This window comes from Carcharhinus amblyrhynchos, chromosome 15 (assembly GCF_965287045.1).
Source record: "Carcharhinus amblyrhynchos chromosome 15, sCarAmb.v2.hapA, whole genome shotgun sequence".
Classification (NCBI taxonomy): Eukaryota; Metazoa; Chordata; class Chondrichthyes; order Carcharhiniformes; family Carcharhinidae; genus Carcharhinus; species Carcharhinus amblyrhynchos.
The window spans coordinates 46,038,461-46,059,216 of NC_137338.1; positions in this window are offsets into that span (position 1 = coordinate 46,038,461).

Here is a 20,756-nt window from a genome sequence, read left to right on the forward strand (position 1 = left end):
ATCTACATTCCTGGATGTGGCCATGGAAATAGTGAATGAATTGGTTATCATCTTTCAAAATTCAGTAGATAAACATTCTCTTTTTAATTTTTGCTGTGGAATATGGGGTCACAACAAAAACCTAATTCATATCTTCCTGCCCAATGATTGTGCATACATGTTCCTTTATCTTGGCAATATCAATAGAATAGGCAATATCTGTCCATTTCTCAAATATATTGTTTGAAGTTAGTTATTGTAACAAATTAGGAGCATGGAGACAGTCTATATAAATAATATCTAGCTTGGAATAAGGAAGAGGATTGACCATGTTTTAATATAAAATTGCTGATGTTTAACCATAAAAAGGTGGAATTAATATTCTCTTTTATGACCAGCAACCCAAGGATCAATAATCCAGGGCATGGCCAGGTGATGCTTCTGCAATTGCAGAAAAGTAATTAGATACATAAACAATCATATTACAAAATTCTGTTAGTACTTCTTTTTACCTCGTTTAACGAATGTGTGGAAGCAGAATACAAGATATTTTTCCAAATATGTCCGAAACTACTTGGATAAGGAATACAATCATTAGGCTGGACAGCTGGCAAATGAAATGAAGAATGGAGGGATGTTGACTGTGTAAATTAAAGGCTGGTGTATCACTTGAGAATGGCACATGAAACTCTCACATTGGATCTGGTGGCAGGTGGAAGCAGAGAAACTAATAGTCAAAAAGTCAGAAGCTCACTGGTGTAAAATCATGTTGCAATTCTCCCAACGACAGTATAATAGCAGGTTGATCTTCCTGTAGGCTGGTGGTATGAACACCACTTGCATTCATTTGCATCTCTTGAATGATCATCAAAACATTTGGCCACCAGTGTCTTGTCAGGCTTTCCAAACTTGTGTCACACCAGCAAAAACTGCATCAGTCTAAAACCCAATTGATAAATTGTGGCATGCACAACACAGTCCGCAGTTCGCAAGAGACTTGGAAGCAAGTTCAACAACTTCTGCCATAGTGCCGTGCTGCTCCTAATGTGCTGCTTAACACTCTGCCGGGGTAGACCAGTTCCAGCCGTTGAAGTGGTGGAGGCTGCCTTGCTAAATATTTTTAAGACGTGGGTTGATAGGTTTTTGATGAGAGAGGGGATTAAGGGTTATGGGGAGAGGGCGGGAATGTGGAACTGAGCCACGACAGATCAGCCATAATCTTATTGAATGGCAGGGCAGGCTCGAAGGGCTAGTTGGCCTACTCCTGCTCCTAATTCTTATGTTCTTATGTATGCACACAATCTGGTGCAGGATCTTGCCATTGGAAATATACAATGAATGGTCAGATGCTAGGAAATACAAAAGCACCAGAGGGACTTTGGGGTCCATGTCCAAAAATCCATGAATTCAGAAGGGTAGGCAGATAGGGTGGTGAAGAAGACATAAAGGATATTTACTTTTATTAGATGAGGCATGGAAAATAAGAGCACGGAAGTTATAATGGAGCTGCATAAAATGTTTGTTAGGCTATAGCTAGTGTACTGTGTGGCTGGCAGCACGGCAGCACAGTGGTTAGCACTGCTGCCTTAGAGCGCCAGAGACCTGGGTCTGATTCCTGACTTGGGTCACTGTCTGTGCAGAGTCTGCATGTTTTCCTAGTGTCTGCATGGGTCTCCACCGGGTGCTCTGGTTTCCTCCCACAGCCCGAAAGATGTGTTAGTTAGGTGCATTGGCTATGCTAAGATTCTCCCTCAGTGTAGTCAAACAGGCGCCGGAGTGCGGCAACTAGGGGATTTTCACAGTAACTTCAATGCAGTGTTAATGTAAGCCTATTTGTGACACTAATAAATAAACTTTAAACTTTGTTCTGATCATCACACTGTAGGAAGGATGTGATTGCAGAGGAGATTCACCAAGATGTTGCCTAGGCTAGAGGTTTCAACTAAGAAGAAAGGCTGGTTAGGCTGGGATTATTTTCCTTAGAGCAGAGAAGGCTGAAGGGGGTCCTCATCAAGGTGTACAAAATTATATGGGAAATAGGGTAGATCGGAAGAAATTACGTACCCCCCCCCCCCCCAGTAGAGGGGTCAATAAACAAGGCACATAGATTTATGATAATAAGCAAGGGATTTAAAGGGAATTTGAGAAAAAGCTTTTTCACCCAGAGGATGGTAGGAATCTGGAATTCACTGCCTGAAAAGATGGCAGAGGACGGAATCCTCACAACATTTGAAGAAGCATTTAGATGAGCATTAGATGCCATAGCAAACAAGGTTATGGACCTTGTGTTGGAAAATGGGATTAGTATAGATAGGTGTTACATGGCTGGCAAAGACACGATGGCCCGAAGGACCTCCTTCTGTACTGTAAAACTTCATGACTCTGAAGTCACCGCCAGAGTTGCCCAACAGCACACTTTTTCTCCAATTAGGAAAATCCAGTGAAACTGCTTAGGGAAACAGCATAGATTGAGATAAAGGAAACAATCTTTTGCATGCTATAAGGGTATTGTTGTGGTGGGTTTCTCGCCATGGTTTGAACAATGACCGTGGCATATAATTGGGCACTTATTATTGACAGTGCTTCATGGTCCGCAAAGGTTCCCTTTTAATAATGAGCCCCAAGTCCACCTCTGAAAATGAGTATGAAGAACAATATTTAAAAGGGCTCCAGTTTCTGGAGGCAGTAAAAGAATGTTTTTAAAAGATGATGGACCAAGCTGACTTCAATATGTGATGAGTGCCAGCTGTAGGTCAGTGGATAACACTCTTGCCTTTCGGTCAAAAGGTTTTGGGTTAAAGTAGTACCATTGGGATTAAGTACAAAAAAGATCAAAGCAGACAATGCAGTAATGTTCGAAGGGAGAGCTACACTATCAGAATGGGAAATCAAGCTGATGCCCCATCTTCCTGTTCGATGTACATAAAAGATCTTCTGTCATTATTTTGAAGACAGACGGCAAAGCTATTTCTGATGTTCTGGACAATTTTATCTCTCAATCAACATCACAGAAGCAGGTTATGTGGTAATTATGACCACAGGGTTTGTTGGAGCTTGCTGTGCACAAATTGGGTGTCATGCTTGACAACAGTGACTAGTTCAGAAGTACTTCATTGGCTGTAAAGTGTTTTGCGATGTCTGATGTCTCTGTAAAGCATTCTGAAAATACAAGTCAACTTGAATACTTTGATGAGACTGCAAGAAGACCGAAAAGAAAAAAGAAGAAAAAGAGCAAGGCTGCCCGTCCATGTTAGTCAGTCAGTCTAAATCAGGTCCACTACTATTTACTTGTCATGGCTGTGCGATTTTTGCTGCAGAACTAGCAGCAATATATATATAGCTGACATTTTTTCTCAACTCTAACTAAACTCAACAAATTCAATGTATTAGTTCCAGTTCATCATGCTTAATTAAAATCTCAATAGTTTAAAAGTAACTCAACTCAGAAGGGTGACATACAGAAGATACATCAACCCATGCAGCTCGTAATAACTAATAGTTCACAATTCCTTTAAATGCATGTAAATAATACAATGAGAACTGCAATATTCAAAATCTTGACTAGAATAATTAAGGCAAGAGAAAGCAGAACACTTTTTTTTTGATGTTTCTCCTGAAACGACTGAAGAATTAGTGTTACTGGAAAGCTACTGGATAGATAACATACTGAATTTCAAAGCAAAAATAACAGTCAGTCATAAACCAAAGACTGGCAAATGTATTGTGTTTATAGCTGGAAGGTGCAATAAAAAAAACTATTCAACATTTAAAAAATGTAAATGTTTTTCAATTCAGTAAAAATTGGGATAAATAAAAAATTGCAACCATATTGTGCATGTTTACAGCATTTTCCACACCCTCGAGCATGAATTCAAAAGTAGGCAATCTGGAACTGCCAAACCTATACAACGATGTAGGTTACCATAATGAAGGCAATGAATGCAAGAAACACACTCAATTTACTTTAATCAGTTTGTTGCAGATAATTTAACTCAGTCTCCAGATAACTGTAGCTTTGAAATGAGCCCAAGCAAAGTGTCTCATTAATTACCATCTCTGAAGTGACTGAAAAGCACTGCCAATAATTCTGCAGAACTGGAGACAGTAGAGAGTACATTGTAAAATGTACAAGTAAAAGCAATTATAGGCTACTGAAAGCTTTAAAGAAGCAGTCTATTATGGCAAATGACTAATCACTATATTAAGCAAAAGCTACATTTAAAAGTTAAAAGTTTACAGATGTTGAAAATCTAGCTTGAAAGTAGATACTTCCCTTTGCCGATATATTGAAGGTTGAGGGATGATCTCATCAAGGCTTTTAAATTCTTAAAGGGATTCCATAGAACAGATATGGGGAAACTATTTTGGTGAGGAATCCAGAACAAGGAGGAACAACCTTAAAATCAAAGCAGCAAAATCAGGAAGGCCTTTTTACCCCAGGGATAATTTGCAACTCTCCCCCAAAAAGGCTGTGGATGCATCCATTAAAATTTCAAGGTGGCAACTGAAAATTTCGACCTGATTGGGTAGTGGATTCTGATATAGAAGCAATGGTTGTTTTGAAAATTTAACAAACTATAGGAGTGAACAGGCAACTTTTAAGAGAAAAATTAAAAGTATAACCAATATTTGCAATTCTCATTGTGATTCCTGAAGCAATATCCAGGGAAGATTCTTTCTGGTAGCCTCAAAATAAAGCCGAGAGAATTAGCAATGGCATCTCCTCTGCCACAAACTCTAAACTCCCACTTTAATATTGCACCGCAACTCCCTTTGAGTAATATAAATGATTCATTTGTGATCAACAAATCACAGATTGCAATCTCATTTAGATATCAAGTTGTATTTATTTATTTTTCCAAAGTTGCATATCAAAACAGGTTACATTTTTAAACCTAAATGAGTGATTGGGCCTTTCATGAGTGGTACTTTCAAGCCCTGAATACATATCAGAGCTGGTGAGTTTTCCAAGGCAATAAATGCCTCCCACGCATGCCAGAAGTGACAAAAGCCACAAACTAAGCCATTTATGAGCACATGGGAATCATTTTTCTGAATAATTTTGACAGTTATTTTACAACATTAAGTTATTGTGGTTTTCTTGTACTTTCTATGATACCTACTATAAAAATCAGAAGGGGGAGGGGGGTAATATTTATTTTACTGGTTTGAACTTGTTTTTATTATGTAGTTGTATGCGTTCAGGATAGCGATTTGAAATTTGTGATAAAAGAAACATATTTATATATCAAATAAGGTTACTTATTAACTTAGATGGTTATATTTTATTTAAAAAGGTAGGTTTATTTTCCTTTCAGAAGGCACATGGATTTGCAAATGCTTCCAAATTAATACCAATAATGCACAGATACAGATTTCTCATGCTTTCATAATAGAACTTCAACATTTGGAACCTACTTCCACCCTGACCACAAGACTCTGGTTCATCTCAATTTTTATGGTTCGGTTGCATAATGCTATTGAACGATCAGGTAGAACGTTTATTGTAGGTGCTCAGTTGAATCTCATCTGATTTGATGAGCTGGGTCAGGAAAAGAACATGGCAGTTGAGCACAGCTCAGGAATAGTGGCTATAACATTGCAAGAATTAGATGAGTTATGGAAAAGGACAAGGAGAAATGTAGAATAAAGTACTTAACAGGAGGCGAGCTAATTTCAGCGAATTGAGGAGGAATCTGGCCATGGTAAATTGGAATCAAAGACTCAAAGACTCAGAAGCAAAAATGTAACAAAGCAATAGGCAGCCTTTACAGAGATGGTATTGGTACAGATGAGGTATATTGCTACATTGGGAGGAGTGAAGACAACCCAAACCCAGAGCTCCCTGGATGATATAGATTTGCAACAATCTTCAGCCAGAAGTGCCACATGGATGATGCTTCTTGGGCTCCTCCAGAGTTCCCTAGCATCACAGATGCTAGTCTTCAACCAATCTGCTTCAGGCCACTCAATGTCAAGAAGGCACTGGATACTACAAAGGCTAAGGGTCCTGACAATATTTCAGCAATAGCACAGAAGACTTGTTTTCCAAAACTTGCCTCACTCCAAGCCAAGATGCTCTAGTACACCAACAACACTGCCATCTATCCCAAAATGTGGAAAATTGCCCAGCTATGTCCTGGGCAAATCCAACCTGGCCAACAACTGCCCCATCAGTCTGTTCTCAATCATCAGTAAAGTAATTGAAGGGGCATCAACAATGCTATCAAGCAGCACTTAGCAATAACTGGCCCACAGACGTTCAGTTTGGGTTCCTATAGGGTCACTCAGCTCCTGACCTTATTACAGCTTTGAATCAAACATGGACAAAGAAGCTGAATGCCAAAAGGTGAGGTGAGAGTGACTGTTCTTGACGTCAAAGCAGCATTTGACTGAATATGGCATCAAGAAGACCTAGCAAAACTGGAGTCAATGGGTATTGGAGGGAAATCCCTCTGCTACTTGGAGTCATACCTGGCACCAAGGAAAATGGCTATGGTGACTGAAGATCAATCATCTCAGCTCCAGGGCATCACTGCAAGTATTCCTTAGAGTAGTGCCCTAGTGCTAAAGAAGCAACTATCTTCAGTTCCTTCAATGATTTTACTTCCATCATAAGGTCTGAAGTGGTGATGTTCACTAACGACTGCACAATATTGAGTATTGTTCACAATTTCTCAGTTGCAACAACAATCCATGTCAAAATATAGCAAGACTTGGACAATATTCAGGCTTGGGCTGACAAATGGCAAGAAACATTTGTGCCATATAAGTGGGAGGCAATGATCACCTCCAGCTAAAGAGGATCTAACCATTGCGCTCATTCCTTGACATTCAATGGCATTACCATTAATGACTCCCCCACTTTCAACATCCTGGGGGTTACCATTGACCAGAACCTGAACTGGTTAATCTATTTAAATATAGTGGCTACCAAAGCAAGTCAAAGGCTAAAAATTCTGTGGTGATTAACTCACCTCCTGACTCCCCAAAACCTGTCCCCCATTGACAAGACACAAATCAGGAGTGTAATGGAATACTCTCCACTTGCCTGAATGAGTGCACCTCCACCAACACAAGCAGCTTGACACTATCCAGAACAAAGCTGCCTGCTTGATTGCTACCCCTTCCACAAACATTCAATCCCTCCACCATCAACAAACACTGGCAGCCATGTGTACCATTCACAAGATGCACTGCAGGAACTCACAACAGTTCCTTAGGCAGCACCTTCCAAACCCCCAATCACTACTATCTAGAAGGACAAGAGCAGCTAATACCTGGGAACACCACTACCTGGTGGTTTTCCTCCGAGCCACTTACCATCGTGAGTTGGAAATACATTGCCATGCCTTCACTGGTTGCTGGTCAAAATCCAAGAACTCCCTAACAGAAATGTCACTGTGCCTACACTTCAGGGACTGCAGCAGTTAAAACAGGGAGTTCACCACTACCTTCTGAAGGGCAACTAAAGATGGGTAATAAATGCTGGTCTTACCAGAAAAGCCCACATCCCATAAATGAATTTAAAAAAGGAGTCAGAAAAAGCTGAAGTAGAAAAGAGAAGAAAAAAAGAAGCAGATGTCAGTTTGATAACAAAAGGAAGAACTGTAAAAGTACAGAGAAATGTGAAGAAGGAAATAGGTAAGTTGAAGAGTATGAGAACATACCAAGAACATATGTGAATCCAAAAACTGTATCATATTACTAATGAAACCATTATCACAAGTGATGAGGTTGATCAAAACCAAAATATATACCTATTGGCAAAGGCACAGCTTAGATGCTAAATGAACACGTTGAATCAATGTCTAAAAAAGAAGAATTTGCAAAAAAACATAAAGAGGTTGCTGAGATTCTATATGCAACAAAATAGGTAAGAGGAGGTACCAAAAAGGGCTAATAGTGGAATTGAATAGTTGAATAACTCATTCGATCCAGATAGGATGCATCCTAAGTCTCTGAGGCAAGCGCAGAAATTGCAGAGGTGGTGGCCTCCATTTTCTAATCCTCCTTAAATGCTATTAAGTTGCAAAAGGACTAGAGGATTACGAATGTTATACCCTTGTTCAAAAGATGGGAGAAAGATAAACCTGGCAATGAGGTCAGCCAGTTTAATATGGATGATGGAGAAGTTTGTAAGAACAAAATCATGAACAGATGAAGTAAATACAGATAAATTGTTTTCACTGGCTAAGGGGTTGATAATGAAAGGGAAGAGACTGAAGATGGCTGGCAAATAACCAGAGGGGACATGAGAAATAACTTGTACGCATTGAGTGGTTAGAATTTGGTATGCACCACCTGATAGGGTGGTGATAGAAATTGATTTTAACCGATCAAAAGTGAACCGACAAATATTTGGTCAGCATTTACAATTGTTCACATTCATTACAACAGTACTTTTCTAATAACAAAAGTAGCATAATGTCTTTAAAGAAGTTTGTAAAAAATGCCCTCTGCTGTCCCTTTTTTATTTGTTATTTTATTGAGCTGGCAGCTATGTTGAAAAAAAAACTGCTTCTAAAGATAGAAATATAATCTCCACCCTTCCCCTGCCATTGATTGATAGACATTTCTTCCTTGAAATGGAACAGATATCTGCCGTGTCAGCAGTGCTGGAAGCTTGTGTTTTGACAGCTATTCCAATATGAATGCTTGGCTGGATTTCTAAAAGGTTTAGTTCAGGTGATCTTTTTGATCCAAGAATTACAGAAACTTTAATGGTATTATAATAATGGAAAATGCCTTTGATGTGTTTACATGTTTGTTTACAAATCTAACGGGCGTTTATAGGATTACATGTTTCGTTTGGGTTTTGTCCAGTATCAATGATAGAGCGTTTGAATTCATGATTTGCTTAGATTGCTGGAGGTTTAATGTTTCTTCAATGATTTAAAAATTATTCCTATTGCTATTGTATCGTTCCTGAGAAATCTATGCAGCGCGTAGCAGGTTAGAGCCAGTGGAGGATACATGGGCATAAAAGTGTTATAGGAATATGTGGTGGAATGCAGGCATAGAGGTGGCTCAGATGTGAGATTACAAGGTGCATAATAGTTGGCATGGGCAACGTGAGATGGCAATGGAAGCAGAAAGGTGACTTGCGGCAAATAATTGACTTGGGGCAAGTAAGTGGCATGGGCTGGATGGGGGCAAGAGGTAAGTTTTAAAGGGATTTTAATGATGCCACTTCATGCCCACTCACCCACCACCTTTTCCCCCTTCGACTCTCAGTATTAAATCTCCCAGTATCCACCATGGGCAAGTCTCAATATCTATTGCAGCTTCCACTATAATAAACAAACATCCCCATTCATCAAATCCCATTCAACAAATTTAAATCCCCTCAAATGCTTAAGCCCATACAGTAACAATCATTTGCATTCATAATCCCCACATAAAAAGTATCTAATCATTTAATAACTTGAGCCACCAATGGGAAGTAAATTTAAATGTGATAATGATAGGCTGTGAAAATTAGCCAAGATAATAGCACTTTAGGTATGTCAACAGAAAGTGATTTAAAAAATTATTTTCTAGCAGTTTCATCTCGCATAGACACAGGCACCGAGCTTTCTCTTTTCAAATTTTAAAGGGCTGGCATTTAAATAATTTGGCAGCTGACAGTTCCACAGACCTTATCATCCCATCATAAGCATTTATGATCTCTCTAAACATTTGTAACTCCCACACTGCAGGAGAAAGCTCTTGCTTCAGCAAAAAAATGTGCCAGTTTAAACTTAACATCAAGTTCAAATAGCCCTCCTAAGTTTGGCTTTTTGGGTGGGAGTCACATCCTGCCTCTGGGCAAAAATAGGATCAGTCTATAAGGGACAGGACTTCTGGATCCTGGTCCAACACATCATTTTTTTAAAAAAATGCCCAAAATTTCCATGGCTCAGTGCAAATCTGGTCCATAAGCACTATGTTACCATTCCCACATGAATGAACGACTGAAATTTGTGTTTTAACTCATTCACAGGATTTGAGCGTCAGTGACAAGGCCAGCAATTATTGTGTATTCCCAACTGGTCTTCGGAAGGTGTTGGTAAGCCATTTTCTTACTGAGTAGCTTGCTAGGTCATTTATTTCATTCATTTTGAGAGATCTGGGCATCGTTAGCTAGGCCAACATTTATTGTCCATCCCTGGTTGCCCTTCCCAGGTAACCTTCAGAAGGGATTTGCCACCTTCGCAAACTGCTGCTGCCCCCCTGAGAGGGTTTAGAGTTAATGATATTGCTGTGGGTCTGCAGTTGCATATCGCTCAGGCCAGGTTATGAGGACAGATTTCCTTCATTAAAGGGAATTAGTAAAATTATTTTTTGTTTTAATGGCATTCCAATGTTCACTTGGTCACTATCACTGATGATCAACTTTTTACTCCAGTTTATTTTTTTTTAAGCTGAATTCAATTTCCCCAGCTGTCATAACCAGGTGTGAATTTATGTCTTGGATCATTTATCCAGGCTAAATAGCCTGGGAAGCGATCACTAAATAAAATAATTTTGGATATGCCAAGCCAGCAGCAGAAGAGGGCACAAGTTCATCATTTAGTACAGAGAGGTTAATGAATTTACCTGCCAGGAAAGATTCAGACCCCAAGGTCAAAGAATAATCAGTCAGACCTAGCATAGAAAATGTAAGTGTTTTGTACTTTGGAAGGCTGAGTTCCAATTAGATAAAAGGCCCTTTTGTTGCTGGAATCTATTTTGTAGTCTTGCAGCGTAGAAGAGCAGGCAATTAGCATCGGATGCTCTTTTTTTTGCTGTTGCAGTTCCTGTCTATCCTGTTTAACATAATATTTCAGGCAAACTAGGAAGTCACATAACTCCCATAGAGTGCTTATTAATGTGAATGATGCAGCATACTTGAACATGAATTTCCTGTAAGGATCGAGTATAAATTGCTCTGTTTCCTCTCCATCTGATTCCCCTCAATGATGTACTATAACACCTCACCCAAATTTGAATTTGCATTCCTGAGAATTGCAAACAGGTTTGAAACTGAAACAAGTTTCAGTGAATCAATGTCCCCATTAAAACTAACGTAAAAGCTGTTAGGTTCTGTAGGACATTGCTCATCAGATAAAAAGTAATTGGGTTGAATTTTACCATCCCCTGCTAGGAATGTTTTTAGCAGAGGAATGGGGGGCAGGGGGAGGAAAAATAGAATACCAGGATGGGCAAGCCCACTATCTTCCCCTCCAGCACCCAAATTCAAGCTGTCCCCATAACACATTAGGTGGGTGGATGAATGGGGTGCCAAAATCAGGAGCCAGCCTGCCATATTTAATTAAATGTTGAAGGTGCATTGAGCTTGTTAGCATGTAACAAAAAGGAAAGCATTTTGAAAACATAGGGTTTTGTTTGAATGTTATTTTAAAAAGAGCTTTAAATATCTCAGATTCTACCATATATTGTAAAGCGATTACTAGATTTTGTTAATGATTGTGTTAACATGCAAAAAGGTGAAGCAAGTCACATTGTATTGACAGAAACTATTATTGCTCCTCCTTGCATTACATTTGATCCTTGTTGATGAGGTGCATTTCATGTTTTACCTTTATTTTATATATGTCTCTACTAGGTAACTTTAGATTATCCAGCCTTCTCAGACAGTATGTATTAAATGGCCTAACAGCTGGTAGCAAAAGGAATATTTTTCTCTGGCTGACAATTATAGACAGCAAGAAGTCTCACAACACCAGGTTAAAGTCCAACATCACCTGATGAAGAGGCAGTGCTCCAAAAGCTTGTGCCACCAAATAAACCTGTTGGACTTTAACCTGGTGTTGAGATTTCTTACTGTGCTTACCCCAGTCCAATGCCGGCATCTCCATATCATGACAATTATAGATCCAGGATGATCATATTGTTTAGTTAGTTACCTTATGGACATTTATTTAATAAATTATCTTCTCAGCTAGCATGATTCTGCAGTGGAACGCTTAACACATTCACTTCTGCAAATCAATCACATTAATACGTCTAGAACATTGGCTGGCCTATGACAAGTTGCTCACATTGTGACCTCTTACCATCACTGACAAGGCTAAAGCAACAGGTATACTAAAAATGCTTGCCAAACATCTGGGTAGGTGTGGACATTGCGATACTTATGAAACTCACTACCTCAGAGAGCAACTCTCAATATCAATGTTTTCCTCAATTCAAGAGTTTAGTCCTCCCATTGCCACATACTATGTTTGTTCTATGTATGACCTACAGAATATGCTGGAGCAACTCACCAATGTAACTTCAGCAATACCTCCAAGTTTCTGACTTCAATAAGAGAAGCAATATTATGGCATCTCCAAATCTCACACCCTTCCAACTGGATATAATTGTTCATTTTTCATTGTAGGGTCAAAATGTTACAATTTTCTACAGAATTTAATTGCACAAGCTTGAAAAACAAACAAACCAGTTAAATCTTAAGCAAAAAGAAACATCATTATCTGCAGTTCTGCAGAAGTGACAGAAACGAAAGCAAAGCTTTACTGGCATTCCCTATACAAAATAAAACTGATTAAAATTATAAACAGCATGCCATAGGCTATATTAAATAATATTGCTTTTGTCTTTGAAATATGAAGATGTTTGTGTATAAGCAAACTTGCTTCTTGAGGCAGTTTACATCATTAACAAGCAGATATTCCAAACGGTGGATGGCCGAATATTTCCATAAAATGCTGTTCTCACTTTATGAGTTTGAAAATAACTGTCTTTATTAGACCACAATTTTATATTTAAAAGCTAATATTTGAACAGGTAATAAAATTTAAATGACAGTTTCATAGTTTTTCTCAAATACTATGAGGTATTCATGAAACATTTCAAAATTGTTACCAATGAGGAAAACTATCACACAATATAGAACTGCACTAAAAAGCCATATATTCAGACAGACTAGAATAACATGAAGGCATATATTTGGCCAACTGTGATGATTTCATGAGTTCTTTACCTCCTGTCTTCTCTCTAATACGCGCAACCTCCACCCATTTTAAGCTACAGTTAATTTAAAATTGAGAGAAATTTTCCCACCCTGCCCACCATTTGATCTGTGGCAGCCAGGATCCAGTAGCCGGCAACAAAACTGGAAACCCGCCAGCAAAAAGAGGTTTGTAATTCTGCTGATGGCAGGTCAGTCATCCCACTGCCTAATGATGCGAGTGTCATCATGACCTCATGAAGACTTATTAAAACAGTTGTCCACCAGAATGTCATGATGCCTTCCAATCTTGCAGCACACCAGGGGGAAATTACATCGACCTGAAACTGGTTTGAGGAGGAATGGCATGCACATGTCAAGCCTGTCATTGGTGATTTTGAGGCTAGTGCAACATACATAACCTACCTGTCACAGCATTATAGCAACGAACGGCCACGCAGCCGCAAATGAATGGCCACACAACTGCAGCTGTAGGGTTTCTTTGCTCCCACTCTTTTCCTATGTTATCCTGAAGGACACCACTGTGCTGCCGTATTCATGCAACCCTCCACTTTCAGACACTGATCAGTATCACACACAGGTTTGGAGAATGCAGTAATGTTCGGTTCCTGCTGGTTCACACTGTTGCCCACAAGGATACTTAGAGTATGGCCATGGAGGTCAGGGCCGAGCACAAAATTTGTCAAGACCAGCTTCACCAACATCTCCATAGTAAACGTCAACTTTCCCATGGTGACTTCAAGGCACTTGCTTTTTGGAAGCACAACATCAGATAGAACACAGACCTCCATCATTCATCTAGCCGACTGACTGGCTGCCTAATCTCTGCCTGATGGGCCACTTTCTGTTGTTATATCCAAGTATTAGATTGGTGGCCACTCACAGAGGATCATCATTTAACTCAGACTAAGTGGATGGCTGTTCTGTGAGACAATAAGTGGCGATACATGTCCCCCACCAATCATTGTGTCAGATTTATGAAGGGAGTATCCACTTAAGTACATGACGCCATGATGAGAATTTAACATTGGAAGGAGTTAAAAGATGACTTAAACTGACACAGCAGATGACATAATCATCCACTTCCTGCACTGAATAACATTTCAGGCTTGGTTGCCAGCCGCACTGACCTCCTGTGTGACAGACTGCCAGGCTGGAGAGATGAAGCTGGTGTGTTTCCTGCACCCACCCCTGAGATACAAGAAATGTCTATGGACTTGTAATCCCTTGATTAAGGCCCTGAGGGCTTGGTGTGTGAAACAGGATGCTGCCTTCTCAAATCTTGCAGTGTTCACTAGTGGGTACAAGCCCTCTGTAATGGTCTCTTGAAGACAGGTGAGCTGAAGAGAATGAGGTGTGTGTATTTGACTGGCTTTTAGGTATGGTGTCTCGACCTTCACCAACTGATGGTAGGACAGATGATTCTGCTCCTAACTCGCCCAGTCATTCGGTCTGATAATTGCCTGTGCATAAAATGAGCTTCCAAACACTCTTTTGGACACGTGAATTACAATACATGTAGAGCATATCCACAGTATACCATCACCAGACTCTCAATCATTTCAACAAGTGCAACTAGATTAGTCAGATACGACTCAACACAAATCCAAGCTAACTGCCTTTAATCAGCTCATACTTGTCTAAGTGCTTAATCACGCTGCCTCTGGTGATACATTGATATTAAATTGATGGGTCTGTAGTTACCTTGTTTCTCACTTCCTGTTTAAATACCAAAGTTTATAAATTTTAAACATAGATAAAATTATCAGATCCTAGAGATTTATCTGAATTTCCAGTATTTCTTCCAAATTATTATTTTTAACGTATTTGTTCTGTGGTATACCAAATACTTCCTTTGGTTATCTGCAGGTTTACCCATTAACAGTTCAGCCAGTTCACTGATCAATTTATTTTCCTTTCCTTTGCAGTTTGTCTTAAATTTAAAACCTTGGTTGTCATTTTCTCTTCTCCCAAATCTAATTCACTCACACAGTCATCACTATTTGCAGGATGGTCCCTTAACACATTGTTAACTCAATCTGGTTAATTAAATCATTAAATCGAGTATGGTTTGTTCCTGACTTTAACATTTATTCCAGAAAACTACCCCAAATGTATTCTAGAATTTGTTTGCCAAATTACTTGCATTCTTCCCTTTCTCCAAAGATTAGGAGAAAATGAGTATCTCCTAGTAATAGCACATGGACCAGAATTTTGCAGACGTTCGTGAAATGACAGATCTCACTGCAGATACCGGAATCTGAAACAAAAACACGAAATGCTGGAAAGTCTTAACAGGTCTGAAAGCATCTATTGTGATGAAGTGTCATCCAGGCTCAAACGATTAACTCCGTTCCCTCTCCACAGATTCTGTCGGACCGGCTGAGAGTCATCCTGACTTGAAACGTTAGTTCTGTTCTCTCTCCACGAATGCTGCCAGACCTGCTGAGATTTTCCAGCATTTTTTGTTTTCATGACAGCTCTTGCTACTGTCTTGAAGAAAGTTGCCCAAATCTACTGAGCGTTGTGGCAGGATTTTCACCTTTCCTGATGTCAACTTCATTCTGGTGTGAGTTACAGGGGATTTCAGGTGTCCACAACCGATAAAGTCATTTAGCGAATTCAGCAGCCAAAATCACTAAATAATTCTCACTAACAACGAAGCAGGAAGCAATAAATAGGTTTTATCATTCACATTAGAATATTAAAGAAAAATAAATATTGGGGCGAGGTTATGGTTTATGATGAAATTTCAAACTTTGAATTTTTCTAAAGTATCTACAGAATTACCTTTGAATGGAGAAATGTGGAAGTCTACAAATACAAGTTTTTCAAAGTCAGAGAAATTGATCAACAGGGATTATGACTTAAGTATGCCATTAAAGACTCAGTTAAACATTATTCAACAATTCAATGTTTAAAGTATTTTTACAGTGATAAAAGTAGTGTAAAAAGTGGAAGTATATTTCAAAGCAATGGCCTCTAATTGATTCCCTTCTGCTAGGACATCTAGATTTCCAAGTTTAGCTGCACGCGTGGATGCCAAAATTTGCTGTCTGTTTCACAGAGTGTTAGTGGTGAACAATGATAATTTCACTATTATTACTACAAAATCAAGACTGTTTTTTCTGCTATGTGCTTACCTAGTCACCACTCCTCCCAATGAGTCAAGTGTACTTTGCATAGAATTAAGGGACAGCATTGAGCTTCAACAGTTTGATCAGCCCTACTGAAATTCCTTTTACTGCTTTAGTTCTGAAACGTTGGAAGAAACAATTAAAATCAGTTCTTGTTTTAATATTTCCCCATGTCGATTTTCTAGTTAACGCAAAGGGTGATGATAACTGAGAATGGACTCATTTCCCCTGCAACCTCTGTGCACATATCATTTGAAGCTCAATTTCAAACGCTTTCATCACAACCCCTGCCAACACATTAGCAGGTGATCCTCTCAGTAATGGCTACCGGTTACAATGAAGCAAACCGTGCGAAAGAAACCTGCAATTGTGAAATAGCAGTATTAACAACTGCCTTCAGATCGGCACAGAAACATTAAATCCCAATTGTTCTTTTTGCTTTCATTCTGTAAGCTCCTGTCCAAAAACAGCAATAGTAAATCTTTCATGGTGTTCTGAAAGCTCCCTTATTTCAAATATAATGCCCAAAGGTATAAAAACGTGCAGCAAATTCTCTCAGCTGTGCACTGTTTACTCAAAAGATTATTCTCCTGATATCATGCAGTCACTTTCCTGCATTATTTATTGCACCTAAAGTCGATCTCACATGCACTCTTTTTTGTACACGAGCTCAGTTACAAATTTCAGTATTTCTATCTTGGGATCTCATTCAGCAGCAGAATTTTAAAGCTATATAATTAGGAAACTCACTTTATAAACTTTTGCTGGTTTATTAATTCACATCAAGAATTGTTCTTAAAAATAAACTTTATGGAAGAAATTGAAGGAAATCATCACCTGATCTGAAAGATCAAAAGATGTAAATACTATAGCATCCTCTTGGACCCTGTAGGGCATATGGCAAGCTGACAGATTTGCACTATTAGTATAATAAAACCCACATTAGACAGGATTTATTTTACTTTTAATTTGGAACTCAAATTTTGAGGGAGAAAAAAAACAATTATTTGTTTCATCATACAGTGTATTTTCCCACACATTTCAAAACAAATAGGAAAATCCATGCGCAAGCCAAATTCTGCCAAAAGCTAATGGAAGAAGATAATGGGGCAGATATTCCTCAATTTCTCCCCTCTGTAAAGTTGATAAGAGATACAAAATTATACTCTAACCCCCAACTCAAGGGCCCAGGATTTTTGTGAAGTTGGCCAACTCTAGAAGCCTTTAAAAATGGCTGACGGAAGTCCTAGCCCCATTTCCAGCAGACCCCTTTGTTGCTGACAGGAGGAAAGGATATTGTGCAAGTCGCACAGGTGAGAACCTCAGGCAGCAGGATCATTTGAAATTAGTGCCAGGATCAAAGGACTTCAATCTGCAGTGTTGGAACCACAATTTTATGGAGGAGGCTCATGAAGGGTGGAAAATGTCTGTTCACGTGTCATCGTCTGAAGTAATTTGAATCTGTAGCCCTTTAAAAATGAAATAAAAAAAAAAACAGGCTGCAGCTGTCACAATAAAATACCTGTGGCTGGACAGTATTGATTTATAGGCTACCTACTGACGCTCAGAGAATATCAGCCATGTGTTCCTGCATTTTCAATAGATTTCGTAGTTGACATTTCTCAGGGGCTCTCAATGCAACTGAGCCCATTATCAATACTTGGCTACTTTACAATAGCTCGAAAACCACATATCTCAGGAGGGTGCCAAGTTCACATTATGATTGACAGTTTTAAGAGGATGTTAAAAGTTTTGTGTTCTTTGATGTGACTAGTGAATAGGAAAGTGACATGTGGGTATGAAAGGGTTATGGGGATAGAGAAGTGCTTTGGGGCAGGGAGGTGGCATGGGGCCAGTTGGGGGCATAGGGGGTAAGGGATAGGTCACTTAACAGCCTTTTATACAACTAGGTCGATGACTAAGAGAATCAAACTAGGCCATCTAACCAGGTCATCTTGTCAGTCACCTGCCTCCGAGGCTGCCTGTGAACTGCCTCTAAAGGCTGTGAGCCCAATACATCCAATTTGGGAAATTTCTCAGCTCAAGCGTCTTGTCGCCATGGTGAAAATCTGGCTCTTGGAATTTAAGTAATTACTACAAAGCTGGGGTGAGATGAGAGCATACACACACCTGAATACACGGAGGTTTGTGAATTGCAGCAGTTTAAAGATACACTTACTTTGTGATTGGATACAAAAAATTTCCACTACGTGCATAATGGAATCGTTATCCTATTTGGCTGCCCCATTTTTGGAAATATGTTTATGTTTTTGCTTTCTTATATTTGGGATGGTATTTTTGTTTTGCTGTTCATATTTGGAAGAAATACTTGTCTCATGTTGAATGACATGCCAGGCCGCACTAGTGGGAATAGGCAGGGCTTCCTGTTTTATAGAAGGCACCAAAAAAAACTTGCTAATCCCTTTTCAGCAGCACTAAGTACCATGCCTACGTAGTCTCAGAAATCTGTGTCAGGCTGTGATAAACGGGATCAACAACGTCCAGAGCACAGAACATTGCAATTAAAAAATTCAATAACTTTATTGGGGAAGACAAGGTAGATGGCTAGCATTTCACATCCAATTTATATGCAAACTGACTAGTACCAGCATTCTCTTTCTCTTACCCATATATTCAATCAACTTTCCCTTTGGCAGCCATATAAATTCATTTTGCACAATTCACCATCTTTTTTACTTAGGACTACACTCCTTCTGCATGTGAATACCCTGAACAATCCACTAACAACTTTTTACAACAATACTCCCTGCTCCCCCACCACCACTCCCCATCCCCCTGTAATTAGCCACTTCATTCTGCATATTCTGTCTCATGAAAGAATAAGCAAAGGATTAGAAATAAAAAAACATGGAAGCTGGAGATGGGGAAAAATTACCTTAATTTCAATTAGAAGCATACAGTAAATCCAGTCGTGGTACTAGTTTCCACCTGCAAACTTGCAAGTTAGCATTGAGGTCTTATCTAGCCAACAATATTTATAGAAATAAATATCTGCAGTCTACAATGGATGGAAGTTCATCCATGACATTTCAAGAGATTGAAGACTAAAGTTTAATCTGTTGTGAATGTTAGCACAAAACAAAGGTTGAACTTCCTACTTGTAAATAAATTCATGAGATTAAAATTTGTTTTGTGTTGTTTATCAATATTATTTAGGGCTACCTACTCTTTTCTTATTAACAATTATTTTTATAGTATCAGAATACAGGAAAAATTTACTTCTATACAGTAAACTGATATTATCTTTATGGCTTTATTAATTAGAAAGCTCAGTACTTTAAAACATATTCTTCTAATATAAACAGAATACATAACTGAGTAACTCCATTAAGACCCATTTATATTTTATAAATGGGATTCACATGGCTTGCATGTGTTTGTTCATTCTATTTAAATTTTCTAATCAGTAAAACATAACCAAATTTTACACGTGTATTTCTTACTTCACTGCTCATTGACCCAAAAAAATACATATGTTAACCAGACACACACATTCCTTTTTGAAGCAATCTGAATGGAACTGTAAAATAAAAAGCCAGAATTATCAAGGTGGAGGGCAGAGGGTCTCACCACCATTATGACAATAATAGTGGAGGTTCAAATTAGGAAGCCCTAATCCTCACACGGGGAATTGGAGAGGGGGAGGTGGAGGGGGTGCAGAAGCAACAAGAGTGAGTTCTGAGTTGCACTTCCATGATTTACAAAAGGCAAATCACACATTAAAGTACAACTGCCTGATGCTGATCTAATTTTTGCTGGTAGGATGGCCAAACATGTCTTGTGCACTTTAGACCTAATAAACAAGATTTAAAGCTGCCAGAGTTCTTTGGGGAGATAAGATATTCTTGTAGGCATGAGACATATAGATTGGAATTTTACTGGCATGCCAACATCAATTCTGGGGGTGACCAAGGCTCGGAAAACAATATTTTCCATTGGTCTCAGGCAGGATTGTACAAACGTTGGGCAGACGTGCCAGTAAAATTCCACCCTTAATAACAACTGCATGTGTGAAACTGCTTAGAAAGAAAACCTCAAAAAAAAACTGCTGTTCCTACAACTCTATAAAAGTATCAGGCAAACCATTGCAGTATCGCTACAGGTCTCGAACACTTCACATCTTTTAATCTTGTGCAAATAAACATTGAGACATTGTTTTTTTGTGATTTCTTCATGTATTAAAACCAATTAAAGAGGTCAATTAAGCAAAGTTAACAGTTCTCTCCAGTTTTCAAAACAACCCCAACTGAGATAATACTTTATGAATCCAGGTGTTCAAACAAACATGCACAATGAAGCCAGCCAGTTCGACTGAAAGAGCTTTTACACCTGCCCTCATTAGGTAGAAGTTATTTCATATTTCAGACACAATTCTCCAGTATCATTTTTCACCGCACAATGCAGAATTAACAAAAACAAATCCTCATGATTTTCATAATAAGTAAGTCAATAGTAGTGAATTTAATTTCATTTAGTATTCTTGTATCTTACTGAATTGGTCACTCCAACTATGCTATGGAATACTTTTGCTGTATTATTAACCCTACAGTAAGAATATAATTTTCTTCAGATGGGAGGAAGCAAAGGCTACTTATATTTCAAGCTGTCTCAACCACTGAAAGTGAGGTTTGATTGCAATATTCTGTTTATATGCCTTCCAT